This window comes from Artibeus jamaicensis, unplaced genomic scaffold, assembly GCF_021234435.1.
Source record: "Artibeus jamaicensis isolate MK-2021 breed Jamaican fruit bat unplaced genomic scaffold, CSHL_Jam_final contig_484, whole genome shotgun sequence".
Classification (NCBI taxonomy): Eukaryota; Metazoa; Chordata; class Mammalia; order Chiroptera; family Phyllostomidae; genus Artibeus; species Artibeus jamaicensis.
Genome location: NW_026521859.1, coordinates 377,524 through 396,017, shown reverse-complemented (window position 1 = coordinate 396,017; position 18,494 = coordinate 377,524). Strand labels below are relative to the sequence as shown.

Below are 18,494 nucleotides of genomic sequence, written 5' to 3'. Positions count from 1 at the left end.
TTGCCTTTGGAGGAGTAATTAGAGTTCCCTTTAGAAAAACTAAATAGCAGGTCAGCACATTGGCAAATTCAATGAGTACCTTTAAATATTAGCTCTGCTGACTTCAGAAGAAGCCCATCGATGCCATACTATGCCTTTATTCTCCTAAGAGATAGCAATCTTGTATTGTAGGACATGTTTATCTTAAAGGCCATATAGTGTTCCACTACTACAATTTCTTTTTTTAAAAAAAGACCAAAAAACCCCCAAGCGAACCATAGTCTAAGGCAGTAGTACCATTATATGAATAAGAATCATCAGTGACAACGAAAATATTACACTTAACCAAACTTGCCTGTTTTTTGTATTTGCTAGTAACAGTAGCCATTTAATACTATGGGAGAAGTACACACATACGGAGTCCTGCAGAAGTAAGGCCTGATTGACCGTGGGGTAATAACGAGGGTGCAATGATTTATAGCTTTAATTTGAGCATTTCACCTAAAATGCCATAGGTGTGCTTGAGTGTGATATTGTTATGTTACAGAATTACATGTTTATGATTTTGTAATAAAAAGGGGCAATATTTGTGCCAGACCCTGTATATACATGTATTTTTCCTTAAAAACATATTCTAAGTTCTTAAAAATGATAGTCTGCAAAGAAGGGATTCTGAAGAGATTTGAATCAGAATGACAAAAAAAAAAATTCTAATCTCCTATCGAGCAGAGAGTTAAATAACAATGTTATTAGAGACTTTGATGTTTTGGAGGCAAATTTAATAATGATTTAAATCCAATGTTAAAATAAACCTCTGAGGAAACTTACTTCATTTGGGAGGAAAATAAAGTTTCACCAGTAACCATAGTGAGTTGATATTATTGTAGTTGTTTTTATAAATTGTTGCTATGACTTTTTTGACTTTTGGGCTAGATTCTACTTCAAATACAACAGATGGCAACGATTACACTTTTGTAACTTTTTTCCCTTGAATAACTAAATAGAGCACAATAAAATAAACAAGCTTATACACTAGAGAGTTTTGTCTTGTTTCACATTTTATCAAAACTAAATGGGAACAAAGTAACTCAAACCAAAAATTAAATGAGACCTCCAAGTATCCCAAACTTTACCCACAAATTTAAAATATTAAAATATTCCAGTTTTTTACTTCCCTCATGGTTTCAAGAAGACTAAAACAAAAGAAAATAAAACTCGTAAGGAAGAAGTCCGCAACACTGACAGCTCAAATAGGAAGCAAATGTTAAAGCCTCGGAGAACGTTCTTCTGTGTCTGCCTTACTCACTGCAAAATTTTGAGAGATCAGATTTAGCTGGAATTTGAATCTGAGAAAAACAATCTTACAATGAAAATCTGGTTCCAAACAGTATTAAATGTATTTCTTACCATTTTATGATATTGTTCCGTACCCTGACTTTTTCTTCCTATGACCCCTTCAAAAAATATTGGGGCAATTTTCAAAATTCAAACCCAAGTGTACAAAATTCAAACCCAAGTGTACAAAATTCAAACCCAAGTGTACAAACCCAAATTACAGTTACTGTTCACAGAGCACATTTTTAAATAAATTGCTTCTATAAGGATAATCTGCCGAAAATGGCATAGTGGTTGGGAAATACTCCTATATTAATAAGTAGAGCACTTAATTCAATGTCAGGGAACAAAAGTCTATTTGCAGGTGTTTAAAATGATGATGTGTGTCCTTGGGTAGAACATTTAATTGTCATTCTTCATTTTTTTTTACTCTAGTAAATGAAGACAATAAATTCTCTGACAAAATGGAGTTTGTAAGTCATTGTCAAACTCTGACACATTATAATGAGAGAAGGACTCTAACGCATCACAATAATATCAATGTTAAAACTATTAGTCATCGTTATTTCACTGGCATTGATAAGTCTTTTTTAACTGGTGTGTGGGAGGGTTTCTAAAGTGCCCAGTGGCCTTTATTAATGATCTCATCAAGATTTTATTTTTTTGTTAACAACTTGAGTATTTGATGGCATAAAGTTCTTTGACTGAGCAATACCCAAAGAATTTGCCTATGAAATTTTTATTTTAAAAACAAATCCTATAAAAATTCAGCAAGTGACTAGTTAAAGGAGTTCAGCAAAATAAATCTTAGCAATGGTTAAAGGTCTAATTTTCTGATATTTATCACTATTACAAAACCAATTAATTACGAGGTATTTCAGACTAGAGGTCACAGACCCTAGCACAAATAGACTGAAGTTTTATATTCATAAAATTTTTCCTACTATAAAAATAATATTTGAAGATTACTTTTTTATATTTGGAAAAGCAGAAAGAATAAAACAACAACAAAAATAATAAGCATTTATAATGCCCAGAAACAAACTATTACAATTTTATTATCTATCCTTTCAGGGTTTTTTTTTTCCCTGCGATGTTCAGGAAGTCCTCTTCTTATGTTTGATTCCCAGAAAATGTATTTAAAAATACATAAAATTTTTACATATTACATGTAAATAAATTGGGTTATATTCCCAAAGAATCAATTTCATATGCTCATTACACACATATTACAAAGCCTACTTTATTACAGTTTAAATGGGTCCAGGTTTACCTACCTAGTAGATGAGAATCTCCAGGCATACAGAGACCACCAACAAAGAGACCTTACTGGCCACGCGCTCTTGACCAGAATAGGCCTCCTGCCCTCATCGAGCCTTTTACAGGGGACAGAAGCAGAAGCCCCTCAGCCCCTATGGCCTGAATAAGCTAAGTGCCTTGGATGGGAGTGGGGGGAAGTGGCTATTCTCTTGCATACACTCAAACCTAATGGGTCTTAGTCAGCCTTGTGCACTATGGCCAATGTGATGGTCCCAACTTGACCACCTGGCACAAAAAGCCAAATTCCTCTTGCCATTCACCATAGCCCCCCAATTCATCCCCCACATGCACCATCCTGTATACACCAAGCAGGAAGTACAATAGAAGCAAAAATGATTCACCTTTTCAGACTCTCATGGGACTTAAGGGTCAGGGGCTTCATGGAGACCCCTCAGCAAAACAAACATGAGCATCAGAAGAGCAAGGCAGGCTGGCAGACTAGGTAAAGGGTCTGTCTGTGGGGCATGGGACCAGTAGCAGCACAGAACAGCTGAAATACACTGTCAAGACTGTGGCAACCTGCCCTCCTTTCCCAGGCCCCTACCACTTAAGGCCTCAAAGCATGCTGTAACAGATCTACTCATATAAAACTATACATGCAAATTAACCATAGAAATGTGCAAGTTGTAGAAATGCCATATGATAGGTTTGTGCATTGATACAAATATTTTATACATCCACATCTGTATATATAGACATATAAATACATGCACATTTGACTGTAACATTGGATTATGTGAGCATGTTTTCTAAAATATTGTTTCCCCATGTTGCACGTTGCATTGTTTAAAGTTACTCCCAATATTTTTTCACAAAAGAGTACAGATATTTCTATTTCTTTAATTTTTATTCTCCATCCACCATTTGCTTATTTTCTCAGTTCCAGAATACATATATAGTGGTGTCAGAATTGTTAACGTGTACTTCAATGAGAAACAATTTTATTAACTACGGTACAGTGTTTACGTAGAGCTCCTTTAGTGCTTGGTCCAATAGTCTACTCATTTTTAAGTAGGCAATTTTTCCCACTCCCTTCAGTGAAGTTACATGACAGATTCTTTTTTAAAAAAAAAATTTATAACCTCTTTACCCATTTCTCACCTCACCCCCACCTCTGGTAACCACCAATCTGTTCTCTGTATCTATGAGTTATTTTTCTGTTTTTAGATTCCACATAAGAGAGGTCATATGGTATTTGTCTTACTCTGACTTATTTTACTTAGCATAATTCCCTTGAGGTCCAACTGTGTTGTTGCCAATGGAAAGTTTCATTCTTTTTTTATGGAGATATATATATTCACATCTACTGCTTTTTCTTTATCAATTCATCCATCAATGGACACTTAGGCCTTAGGGGTTTTCTTTTTCCCATAACTTGGCTGTTGTAAATAATGCTGCAATGAACACAAGGGTACACGTATCTTCTCAACTTAGTATTTTTGTTTTTGTCAGATAAATACCCAAAGTGAAGTTTCTGGGTCATCTGGTAGTTCTATTTTTAATTTTTTTGAGGAAACTCCATGTGATTTCCCAGAGTGGCTGCATCAACTTTATTCTCACCAACAGCATATCAAGTTTCCCTTTTTTCCACATCCTCACCAACTCTTGTTATTTCTTGTCTGTTTGAGAACAGTCATTCTAACAACGTGAGCTTTGACTTGCATTGTTTTTTTATTTGCATTTCCGTGATGACTAAGGATGTTGAGTATCTTTTCATATCTCTGTGGGCCATTTGTATGTATTGTTTGGAAAAATGTCTGTTCATGTCCTCTGTTATTTTTTAATTGGGTTGTTTGCTTTTTTCCTTTTGAGTTGTATGATTTATTTATATATTGTGGATATTAACACCTTATAGATAAACTTGCAAATATTTTATTCAGCAGGCTGCCTTTTCATTTTGTTGATGGTTTTTTTACTATGCATAACCTTTTTAGTATGATGTAATTCTACTTATTTTTCCTTTTGTTGCTTTTACTTTTGACTTCTGATTTAAAAATTCATCACCAAGACCTATGTCAAGGAATTTACCACTTATGTACTGCTCTAGGAGTTTTAGAGTTTCAGGTCTTATGTTAAAGTCATTAATCCATTTTCAGTGAATTTTTGTGTATGGTGTAAGATAGTTGGCCAGTTTCATTCTTTTCCATGTGATGTCCAGTTTTTCTAATATCATTTACTGAAGAGATTCTTTCCCCATTGTGTATCCTTGACCCCGTTATCATATATTAATGACCAAATAAGTGGGTTTATTTTGGGGTTCTCTAGTTTGTTCCATTGACCTATGTGTCTGGTTTTTTTTATGCAGATATCATACTGTTTTAATTACTATACTTTTGAAATATAGTTTGAAGTCAGGGAACATGATACCTCCAGCTTTGGTCTTTCTTACTTTCTCAAGATTTCTTTGGCTATCTGGGTTTTTATGTAGTTCCACAGAAATTTTAGGATTATTTGTTCTATGTCTTTGAAAAATGCTATTGAAATTTAGATAGAGATTGCACTGAATCTGTAGATTGCTTTGGGTAATGTGGACAATTTAACAATATTGATTTTTTTAATTCATGAGCATGGAATGTACTTTAATTTATTTGTACTTCTTTCATTTATTTCATTAATATCTCATACTTTTCATGTACACATTTATCACACCCTTAAATTTATTTCTAGGTATTTTATTCTCTTTGATGCAGGTGTAAGTGGGATTGTTTTCTTATTTCTCTCTCTGATATTTCATTCTCAGTAAAAACACAACAGATCTTGTATTCTTCAACTTATAAATTTATTTATTGGCAGCAAAAGCTATTTGATGGAGTCTCTAGACAGATATACTTTTATACACACATTATGTCTTCTGGAAATAGTGACAATTTTACTTCTTTTTAATGTAGATGCCTTTTTTTGTCTAATTATTTTGACTGGTACTTTCAATTCTATACTGAGTAGGAATGGGGAGAGTGGGCATCCTTGGCTTACTTCAGATCTTAGAAAGGAAGGCTTTCAGTTTTTATTGGATGCCTGTTACAAGTGAGATCATACAGTATTTGTCTTTCACTACCTGGCTTATTTCAATTAGTATAAATAATCTCCATTTCCATCCATGCTGTCGCAAAAGGTAAGAGTTCCTTCTTTCCTTCTGCTACATAATATTCCATTGTGTAAATGTACCAGTTTTTTTATCCATTCATTTACTGGTGGGCATTTAGGCTATTTCTAGCACTTGGCTATTGTAAACTATGTTGCTGTGAACATTGAGGTGCATAGGTTCTTCTGAATTGATATTTCAGGATTCTTAGGGTATAATCCCATCTGGAATAACTGGGTCAATAGGCAGTTTCATTTTTAGTTTTCTGAGGAAATTCCATACTGTTTTCCACAGTGGCTGCAGCAGTCTGCATTCCCACAAACAGTGCATTATGTTCCCTTTTACTATTGACTAGGATGTTAGCTGTGGACTAACATAATATATGAACTTTATTATGTTGAGGTAAGTTCTCTCCATACCCATGGGGTTTTTTTTTTGTTTTTTAATCTTTTTTAACATATATTTTATTAATTATGCCATTATAGTTGTTCTATTTCCCCCTTCATTCCCCTCCACCCTGCACACCCCCTTCCCCACCATTCCCCCCTTTAGTTTATGACCACATGTCTCAGTGTCTCAAGTTCTTTAGATTCTATATTTCCCATACTATTCTTGCCCTCCCCCCCTATCTATTTTCTACCTACCATCTATGCTACTTATTTTCTGTACCTTCTCCCCCCTTCTCCATACCCACGTTGTTGAGAGTTTTTGTCATGAAAGGATTTGGGATTTTGTCAAATTTTCTTTCTATATCTATTGAGATTATAATTTTTATTATTTATCTTGTGTATATGGTATATCACATTGACTGATATCCAGATGTGGACCTTATTGCATTCTTGAAATGAATCCCACTTGATCATGGTGTGTAGTTTTTTCAATGTATTGTTGAGTTTTGTTGGTGATTATTGCACCTATGTTCATCATGGATATTGGCCTGTAATTTTCTTTTCCTGAGGTTTCCTTGTCTAGTTTTGGTATCAGGGTAATGTTGGCCTCATAAGGTAAATTTGGAAAAGTTCCTCCTCTTCTGTTTTTTGGAAGAATTTAAGAAGGATGGGTATTAATCCTTCTTTGAATCTTTATAGAATTCACCGATGAAGCCATGTGGCCCAACACTTTTATATGTTGTGGGGGTTTAAATTATTGATTCAATCTCCTTATTAAAAATCAGTCTGCTCAGATTTTCAGTGTCATCATAACGCAGTCTTGCTAGGTTGTATGTTTCCAAGAATTTATCAATTTCTTTTAGTTTGTCCAATCTGTTGGTGCATAGCTGTTCTCTCAATATCCTTTCTATTTCTGTGGTATGAGCTATAACACCTCCTCTTTCATTTCTTTTGTTATTTATTTGAGTCCTGTCTCTTCTTTTTTAGTGAGTCTACCTACAGTCTTATCAATTTTTTTCTTTTCAAAGAACCAGCTCTCAAATTTTATTGATCTTCACTATTGCTTTAGCGATTTCTTTGTTTCTGCTCTAATCTTTATTTTTTCTTTTCTTCTACTAACTTTTGGCTTTGTTTATTCTTTTTGCAGCTCTCATAGGTGTAAATTTAGATTGTTTAGACTTTTCTAATTTCTCGAGTTAGGCATTTGCCACCATGAACTTTTCCCTTAAGACTTTTTTTTGCCATAGCCCACAGATTTTGGTGTTATATTTCCATTTTTGATTGTCTCAAGATACTTTTTATTTCTCTCTTGAGTCCTTCTTTGACCCATTGGTTGTTCAGTAGCATATGATTTAATCACCACATATGTGAATTTTCCAGTTTTTTATATAATTAATCATTTTATATCATCGTAGATGGAAAAGATGCTTAATACAATTCCAATCCCTTTTTTTAAAAAAATATTTTATTTATTTTTAGAGGGGAAGGAAAGGAGAGAAATATCAGTGTATGGTTGCCTCTTGTGTGTCCCTTGCTGGGAGCTGGCCTGCAGCCCGGGCATGTACCCTGACTGGGAATTGAACCACTATCCTTTGGTTTGCAGGCCAGCACTCAATCCACTGAGCCACACCAGCCAGGGCCAATTCCAATCCTCTTAAATTTATTAAGATTTGTTTTGTGCCCTAACTCTTACTTGTATATAGAATTTAGTCTTTGAATCATTATAACATCCCAAGGAAATTTTATTCCTACAGGTGATAATAAACCTCACATTAAAACAAAGAGTAAGAGAGCTACTGAAGGAGGATGAAAGTACCCACTTAAATATTCTCGATATGGATCCAGAAACTGTTTTCAGAAGGATTGCACAGGAACACATGGATGGAATTGGTACTTAGGAAACCCAGGGTCTTTCCAGTTCTTATGGGGCATGAGCTCTAAGAACAGACACACGAGTTAGATTTTCCTTAGTGTTTTTTTAAGATTTGTTTGTAGATTAAATCAATCTTTAATCCATTCTTTCTTCAATATTTTAAAATATATATGGGAATAAAATTTGTAGATACAGACAAAAATAGGCAAGAGAGAACAGAGCAGAAGATAAAGAGAGGAAAAGGAGTCTGTAAATGATCTCTGGGGGAAAAGAACCAGAGAAGTAGAGAAAGCAACACCCAAGTGGAGAAAAAAGGGTTTCAGGGAGGAGAGAGGTAGTCAAGCATTAGAGAATTCAATAAAGAGAATAATACAGAAAATTGTCCATTGTCATTTCAGGTCAGTAAAGAGAGTAGAAGTATGATCACACTAGATGTGACAATCATAGGCTACGCTTTTCAGAATCTTGACAGTGAAGGAAAGAGAAAGGATGGCATCTCCTAGCTAACTGACATCTAAAGTTCTCTTCTGAATATTGAAAAAAAACCTGGGATCTCCACTAAATTAATGAGTCATTTCCTCCTTCAATCCAAAATTCCCCCCAGAGAATTCGTACAAGCTGCCCCTACCTGAATAAGCTCCACTGCAAACAACTGTGTCAACCACACCCAGAGTTCTAAATACATAAAAGGATAACAGCAAACTCCTCAAACTTATTCATCTTTGTAGCTCCAGAGACTCTTATAGTGACAGACTCTTTCTGAGTGTTCAACAAATGCTCAGAACTCAGTGTGATCATAGATGCTCTAGGTCACTGTGCTAAGAAGAGCTCAAGAAGGGTTTGGGCTTTTCATTGGGGGGTTATTTTGTTTTTATTTTGGGCAAGTGGAAATTTAACTTGCTTATATACAGCAGAAAATGAAGCAACAAAGAGAAACATAGAGAAGAAAATGAGAGATTGCTGGTGGACTAAAGATTACCGAGGAGGTGACTGAAGATGGGATCCAGGAACCAAGTGGAAGGACAATTCTCTCCACTGAAGAGAGGGTTCAGTGGAGATAAGGAATAGTGGATGCAGATAAAGGTCAATGCCACAGTGAATGGGAAGATTGGAGGAGTGACACCAGAAGAAATTTGAAACAGTTGCAATCTATGAAGTAAGTAGTCAGGTTAACTCTTTAGTGTGAGCAAAAGAACTGGTACAGTCTGACTTGAGTAGAGCTATGATGCTTTAAAGCAGTTGGTGGGGGGGGAGAGGCTGTTTGAGCTCAGTAAATGAAAGTTGTTTCTACATTATGAAGGCTTGCACAAACTTAGGTTCTCAATAGTATATATTGGTCACATGATTTAAGTTAAATGCAATTGTAATGAGAAACCAATTAATACTATTAACATAATAGTATTAATTTAAATGTGTGAAGACCTCTAAAATCTACAAGAGAGGAAAAATAAATTATAAATTATAAAATGCACGAGTGTTAAATTACAGAGGAAAAAATAAATACTAGGGGGAATTCTTCAACTGTGTCAGACTCAAGAAATGTAAGTTGAGTCACTATTTCTGCCTTTCACATTCACTAGTTGTGTTTTTCTATAAAAATTATTGCATGGGTAATACATGTTCCTCTAATAAAAGAAAGACTAAAAATAAAATGCTCTTACAAAAAGAAAGTAAAATCACTTGAAATTCAATGTGATTTTCATTGTGCAGTGAATATCTTCACATTTGAACCTTCAAATGTTCAAATAGTGATACTCACTATTTAAATTTTAATATATCTGCTTTCAGATTTTTTTTGCTATGCATATAACTTTGTGCCCACATTTAGAAATTCTTAGATGTGTCATATATATTTTTCTAAAACTTGTTTCGTTTACTTAATATACTATATATAGTTTTCATGTTGATAATATCCACACAATTATTATTAATAGCTATTTATCATCTCAAAGTAATAAAAATCATGTAATGACAGATTTTTTTTGGAGGTTTTAACCATTTATAATTGTTAGTTTGTTTTTGTTATGGGAAATCCTTCAAGGAAGATTTTTGTACATAATATCTTGGTGCATCTATATAATTATTTTCCTCAGGGAAATAATTTTAACTGAAATTTTTGGGTCGAAGACTTTGCCCATGCAACCCTTTGAAACAAGTGTCAAGAAAGGAAGGCGGTGCCAGTTTTTGCCCGGAAGAGCGGTGTGTGCTGCTCATTATTTCCCCGCGCCCGAGCCCGCCGTCAGCATCGCCCTTTCATCCTCCCCACGCTAATCCACAAAACATGCTGCTATTTAACTTGTATTACTCTAGATACAAATGAGGTTGCAATTTTTAGAAAAACATTCCTTAATGGTCATGTATATTTTTCTTTTCTAAATGGATTGTTAATATTGTATACTATGATGAATGTTTTTAATAGTGATAATATTCAGTGCTAGTATCATCTATTGTTGGTAGTTTCAACTCATTAATTCCTTCCCTGGGTGTGTCTCATGTGCTGTTTAACCCATTCATTAAGTTTTCAACTTGATACTTTTATTTTTTATTTCTAGATGTTCTCTTTCTTGTAATTTCTGCTGGTTATTTTATAATCTTTTTCCCTTTATGATTTTCTATTTTATCATTTCTGTTTGCAAATGATTTATAGATATAATTTTAGATTATTAGGTTCTTAACAATCTAAATTGTTTTTTTTCTCCTTACCTTCATTCTTGGTAGTTTGTTTCATCTTATATTTGGTGACTCTTAAATGTGATCTTCTCTTGAGTAGAGGAGCTACGAAATTCCATTGCCAAGACTTTGGATTCAGGGAGGAGAGCAGGATAATGGCCATTTTGTAGCATATCATAAAAACAGTGTTGCTGCTCTTTGTTAAGAATTTTCTTAGGCCTGAGAAACCTATTAGAAAAGACACTTACTGCCTGACTTTTGTTTCAGCTGAAGACTCTCCTCAGCGGGTATATTACTGATGTTACTGTGATGCTGTAATACTGTGGCCACGTGCTCAAGACACTGCCTCCCTCAACTTCTAAATTCTATAAATTTCTCTAGTATGTGTCCTCAGAAAAAAGGAAACGCCTGCAATGTCAACCTACAATAATTTTTTTTAGAATATTTCTTGAGTCTATAAACAAGTCATGAATTCAGGGTTCATGCCTCCAAATTTTCTCCCTGACTCTGAATTGGGCTTGTAACAGCTAGAAAACCATAGCTTTTGCACTTCAAACAGTAAGAGATAAAAGTGAAAGACGCTTTGAGAAGTAAATCTTAGCCAATTAATCTTTAATAAATTCTGTGGCACTATCATATGAAAAGTGTGACTTCACCACTCAAATAGAACATTTGAGACAGTCTCAAGTGAGCACCCATGAAGTTGAAAGATGAAGGAATAAGGAAGCAAAGAAATAAATCAGCTTGAGAACTATTTATAGAAAACAATGTTGAATATGGGATTGGCAAATGGAAATGGCTGGAAGCAGAGTTCAGATGCCCTGAGATAAGAAAAGTTATTACTTAAAAATCCAAAATTCCTAATGAAAAAAATTTTTGACCCATTGAGGCTCAAAATTTCCCATGAACACCTAAACTTTCAAAAGTCAGAGGCAAGTTTTAAAGGCTATATAGCCACCAACAGCCATTTCGGATATGGCCAAGGAGAAAATTGGATGAGGATAATTCTTTCAGAGGGCAAAGTAAACAGGCACAAAAAACACCAGGTGAGAGATTCCATCCTAGAGGACAGAACTGGCAATGCCCTGAGCACTTCCCCACCCCCATCACACACAGTGGGTCTTCACAGAGCCGGCCACACGGGAGCCCAGCAGGGCTACAGAGCCATAGTTTTCAACCTTCTTAATCTCACAGCACACATAAACTCTTCCTAAAATGCTGTGGCACACCAAAAAATATAGTTTTGGCCAATAGGATAAAAAAACAAGTTTGATTTTGATTCATTCACACCTGATGGCTATTGTCATATTTTATTTGACAATCTAAGAGTGCCATGCCCCTAACTGAAGAGTCAGGTATTGCGTGTTTTAAAATTTCTTGCCACACAGCATTGAAAATTGCTGCTATAAACCCAATGACTTTTAAGGGTCTTTCTTTCTTTCTTTTTCCCAATGAGAGGTTTCCTAAGTTTATCTTGCCCTGATCATTATTGTATATCAAGAATAGGAGTTGAAGGGAAGAAGAGATGACATTATTTTAGTTACAGATTAAAAGATCAAGAGGAGGCATATTTGGGTTTGATTGAAAGGAGTACAGAGCCCTGAGGCCTTAAACTGTGAACTGGGCACAGTGACTATGTGGACTTCATGGCATCTCCCTTGAGGGTGGGATTAATGATGTGTTCTCTGTGTACAGAGGTGAAAGCCGCCTGATCTTCAGTGTCCAGAGGACAGGCAAGGGCAGGTGAATGCTAATGGATATGAATGTGTGCTGTATATTTCCCAGTGTCTCTTCAGACATGGACTGTCTTTAAAATTATATCACCTATTAAGAAGGAAGGAAGATCCAGGCACATGTGGATGGAATTGATGCATGCTGTATTTAGACCTAACCTCAGATATGTCTCTTGAATACACTTTCCATTATCTACATAGCTAGGACTGAAGGACTCTGAGATGGTGTGGTCACATTGGTGGAAGGAGAGGGAATTCCCAAGTGACAGTTTTTGGGAGTCACTCAACCTGCTTCAAACTGCAATGAGAAATAACTCATGAAGATTTGTTACTGCAGCTAATGCTATTTACTGTGAATAATATAAAGCAGATTATTTAGCTGCTCCCAAGCCAAGCCGTACCCTCTCAGTGAACCAACAAAGTATAGTTCACCACAGATATTAAATTTTCAGAAGAATGTTTCTGGACGGCCAAGGAGAATGCAACAACAGCAGTAGTAGACTTAGAACATCCTCCAGAGAACTTTATAAGGAAAATGATTTATCAGCCCTTGGAAGCAAGGTGGGGACTGCGGGGGGTAGCCATGTCTAATGATATCATGAAAGTTGATGTCCCAGACTGACCAGGGAATATGAGCTCATGTCTTCAGACCCAGACTTTTTAAAGTTAGATCATACTTTGAAAGGAAAGACAGGCCCATCGATGATATATGGATCCTGGCCAGGATAGGCTCAAGATACACTGAGGGACACCTCAAAATTCAGGACTGGTGAACTGTGGAAGGCACTAAAGCAGCAAGGCTACTGAGGTAGATGCTGCTAACTTTTAGAAGCTTAAGAATTTACAAAGATGCATTAGGGATGCCCCTGGGAGGAATTTAAACCATAATTTGACCACACGATGATGGGAGTGGAAATTTTCAGAGACTTAAAAATAGAGTTGTGGAAATTTTGTAAGTCTCCTTGATGGAGGACTGTTTATAGTTTTAAAAACAACACATTTATCAGTTTGGGCTCATGGCAGCTTGCATGCCTTAAAACAAGTCTTTTACTGTGTACCATGCCAAGTATACTACTACAGCAAGAGTTGAAATTTGTACACCATAACTCAGATGTACAAAAAAATGCACTTTTAAAATCCAAATATGATGTCATCTGTCTCAAGTTTTCTATTTTTATTCAGTAGGTTGAAAAAATCTTTTAAATAGGTTTTATCCAGTAGATTTTAAAAATCTTTTCTATTCAGTAGATTGAAAAAATCTTTTAAATAGTTTCAATGGAGTTCAGTCTTTTAGGGTCCAAAGTTTCTTTTGGATATTAGTGACTCACATTTTCATCATATAAACTCTGAATTTGTAATTATTCCCTTGCTTATTCATCCTACTTTCCTCCCAAGAGAACCTATGGTCTTAGGGAATTAAGCCACCTTCTATGATCAAATTTAATCCAATTTCTCACTGAGAATTCTCTGCCCATATACGCTAAGATGGGCCTGGACCTACCTGGTTCATTTGGTCTCTGGGCACCAGATGCTCAAGTCCGGTGCTTCTCCATAGCACCGAGACAGGTTCTCTGCAGCTGCCTCATATAATCTGTTTTTTTAAGCACTTCTATGCTAGCCAGCAGGGTACAGGAAGTTTCTGGGTTACCTAAATACCATACTCTGGCTATGGGGATATGAGATTAATATATTAATTCCATTTACCTAGACATTTGTTTCAACCAATTCTAATTTACTGACCTGCCTTACCATTCCCAAACTACACTGTATGTAGAGCTCAGAGTTTCCCAAGGTATATCCAGACATGAACAGCAAATTTGCTTTTCCAAGATTCTCCTGGACTTGTCTCCAGCCCTCAAAGGAGGAAGCAGGGACCCTCTGTTCTTATCTCAGATTCAGTCATTGACTCTTTTCTTTCTCTCCACCTTCACCTCCCAGCAGGAGAAAGGCTTTCCATTTTCCATTCCAATACAGTAAGAATGTCCCCAATGATATATCCTTCTTGAATAAAAATGAGCCTTATTCTCCTAATGGCAAATAATTTGAGGCTCTGCAGATGAAATCAGGGCTCAATCCCACTGTAGGAAGTGGCATTTCCATACTAAACTTTAAGAACACTTGTAGTATCTTTCCAAGTAAAGTAGATACCAACTTTCCCACCTTCATATGCACAGAGTGAATGAAATGAAAAGTCACCACCCTGAGATATTTGCTCTGAGCAAACTCATAAACAAAGGCTTAATAAAAGGGGTCAAATGGAGAGTTATCAGAGCATTAAGTCAAATTAAAGTGGGACAATGGAAGAAGCACCTGACTAAATTGTCACAGAAAGTATTTTCTTATATATATGATATTTAAGGAGAATAAATCCTTTTGGAAAGATAAGAACATACCATATACCCTATTGTTATTTTAGATGCTTTAATAAATTTTATATCAATATAGAGCATGGCTTCAGTCATTCTTGATATATCCGGTAAGTCTTTAAAAATCTAAGGTAAATCTCCCTGTAGACATTTTTATAGGTAAATACTTGAACTGGGTAAATATATCTGATGAGCAGAGTTAAGAGTCTGATGCCCAGCAGCAGCAAAACCAGGTAAACTCTCCCCCTTAGCAATGTTATCTCAACTGACAGTCCTCTCCAACCCTTTGGGCCTTCTTAATTTTTTTGGAAGACCCTGTATCAGGTCTTTGTACATGCTGTTCCCTCTGCCTGAAATGCCTGTCATCACCCACACACACTCCTCCCATGCCACAGGGTCCATATCCTCCTTCACTTGGGTTTCTGTTCAAATGGCAGCCCATCAGAGAAGGGTTTTCTGACCATACTTCATAAAATAGAATGAACCTCCCTTCAGTCTGTACCCTCTTGTCTCCTATATTTGTCTTCAAAACACCTCTCTTATATAACATAACAAATACGTATGTATCTGCATCCTATTTTACCTACTAGAATATAAGCTCCATGAAGGCAGAAACATGATCAGTCTTGTTCTTTAATATTACTAGCACAAGGAAGTACTTGTTGAAAATATGAACTAGACTATATCTTCCTGCAAATTCTACATATTACATACACATATGATTAAATCTTAGAAGCATTAAAATATATGGGAATAGCTGTAGTGTGTCTAGGTAGGTTCTCTTTTTGTTGAAACTGAAATTTAGAAATGTTAATAATAATTATTTCCATATTACAACTTGAGATAAACAGTGTCTTTCTGGTCATCAAACATGTTTTTGTGAAAGTCAAATAAAGTAATAAATATGAAATTGTTCTGAAAATGATAAAGATTTTTATCAACAGGGGACAGTGTATACATGTAACATTATTTAGGTTAAGACTATATGGTAAAAGTAAATTTTTCAGATAATTAACAGCTAATAATAATACAAGACACAAGCAGATTGGGGGTCAATGAACAGTCCATATTCTCATTTGGTATTTATTGGGTTATCTGTTTTATTTTTACTTATTATGCTTACTTAATAGGGGTTATTATAATGTAACCTTCATTAACCTTTTATTGCAGTCTTTTTCTGTTTCTCAATATGTCAAATAGACTTTTAAATTATTTTCTGAATTACATATCCTTCAACTACTTCCATAAAAAGTGTCTCATAGGCGAACCATAAATATATTCTACTAAATATTAGATCCTATGAATTTAGTGAAATCATATTGCAGAATATAGGCAACCTTTTTAGATCACACATATATTTCAAAGAAGAAAAAGCTGTCTATAATTAATGACAAAGCAATGCTTGATGTGTTAACAGTGATATTGTTAATGTTCTACAGTGCAATGAAATAAAAAAAGAATAAACTAAATTGTCACAGGCGATGATACGCTGGAGTGACAGAACACCGTGCTCTGCTGTGCATCCCTTCCCAGGTGAAAGCAACCCCTGAGCTTGAATAACTTTTCACACATTTTCTGCAGTTTTGCATCATCTTAATGCTTCTTATTTTAGGTAAGTATTTTTCCTTCTCCAGTTTTCCTATCTTTTGAACACACTGGCCTCTTCCCAGAATACTTAACTAACAACTAAAAATTAATTATAGTATCATTTTGTAGCTTTTAATTCAAGCCCATAAAGTCAAGAAACCTAAAAGCTGACTCACTTCTTACAAATATAGACATATTCATACAAAGAAGATAACAACACAATCTTATAGACAAATAATATATGTTGATGATCTAAAAATAGTAAATATCTTTTCCCAGGATTATTTTTATAACAAGTTCCTGGTATTCTTGTTAGCAATGCCTGGACCTATCCCCAAGGTGTTTGATGGGCTTAGTTAGCAAAGTGCCAATACTGCGATTAACATTCCTGTTGGGAAAGCATTCCCACCACCACCTCTCCAGCCCCTTCTTTTTCTAAGGTAGATAGACAAACCTTGATCTCGTGTATTTCAACCTAATGTTATTTATTGAGTGACTGATTTGCCTTTTACTTATTTCTTCTCTTTAAAAAATTAGCATATATTCTTACTGTAGAAATTACAAATAATACAAAAATATTGAGTATCAGGGCAATACAAAAATATGACACTCATCTCTAAAACAGGGATTATCATGATACCTACCTTATATGGTAGCCAAGATAATTCAGTAAGTTAAAACATGTAAGGCACTTTTAATGGTGCCTAGTTTTGAGTAGTTTTTCAATAAATGGTAATTGTAATACATATTGTCGATATTGTTTTAATTATTTTTATAGAAGGAGGACCTAGTACAGCTACTGAAAAAAAAATAGACACCTGGGCGAGACTTGCAAGTAACCATCTTGCTCCTTCCCCTGACAGACTCTCTTGTCAAGGTCACTGGGATGCCAAGACCTCTGAATGAACCCTCGCTGACCATGCTGTCTCAAGTGGCATTTTCTGCTGCCACCACAGCAGGGCCCTCTCTGGAGCACACAGCCCTCCTTGGTCCAGGGGTACTGCAGGCAAGGATCTTCCACACTGGGCAGCCATGTCTGCCCCTGTACCACCTCTTCCTGAATATGGAGGAAAAGTTCACTGTGGGATGATCTCTGAGGAATTCATCTAGTTCCTGTACCCTGAAACCAGTGTAACAGGACCCTCTGTGCTCAGAACTGGGCTTATCCTATATTTTCTACCCAAAGAAATATATGTGGTTACTCCAGAGACAGTTTCTGCCATGTCAACAATAGGGCTCCTTGTCCATATGGTTAAAAAATATGGTGCCTCCATTGAGGAATGTGCTGATAAAGTCAATGATCAAAAAAAAATTGCCCAGCTAGAAGAAGCAAAATGAGCTTCCATCAAAACTATCCAGCAGACACTGATCTGGAGAAGTCCCAGCAGACACTGGTTCAAAAGTGCCATTACCCTTTCAACGTCCAGAGAAATGGAATTTCTATGGCCTTGGAGATTACTTACCAGGAATGGCTGCATAGAATAGTATACAAAGAAGTAAAGAATCTCCTGGACTATCATACCTTGGTGCAGAATATGATGCATTGGAAGGAGCAAGAGCACATGATAAACTGAGTGGAGAAACACGTAGTGCAGAGCATCTCTGCACAGAAGGAAAAGGAGACAATTGCCAAGATCTGCCAAGATCTGCACATTGCAGATCCGGAGCTGCCTGCAAAGAAGGCCCAAGCACAGCCAGTTGTGTAGATAAATCTAGCCCGACTGCAACAGCTAGAAACACTTGACTGAGTGGAAATGAGGCGGTGACCAAAGCTTTCTGCATCGCCTTCTACTGGGGTCCAGTGCACCACCCCACCTAAAAATGGAAAGCGTGAGTTTCATCTGACAGATTTAAAACAACCGATTGCCCAGTGAGATGTTTCTCATCCTTCTTGCTCTGCATTTTTTAAATTGTTCCATGATCACTTTTGAATAAACAGTTTGCTTTTAATAAAATTTGGTACCTAAAAAAAAAGAAAGAAAAATAGGCACCTCGATGTTCAGTAAATTAATGGTTGTTTGAAAAGTTGGACTGGTCATGAGCCATTTTGATCTCTATTAATAAAGACAATTCCTGAGAGTATCAGAACGATTCATTGCTTGATCCAAAATTCCAACCATCTGGAAGTCAAGTTTTAGCAACTCAGTTTCTAGTTCTAAA

At 35.8% G+C, this 18,494-nt stretch overlaps 1 pseudogene; it reads left to right on the top strand.

The window, feature by feature from the left end:
* The first annotated feature begins 16,234 nt into the window (after nucleotides 1-16,234).
* On the top strand, nucleotides 16,235-18,202 carry LOC128627924 (ATP synthase F(0) complex subunit B1, mitochondrial-like; annotated as a pseudogene).
* Nucleotides 18,203-18,494: the final 292 nt, after the last annotated feature.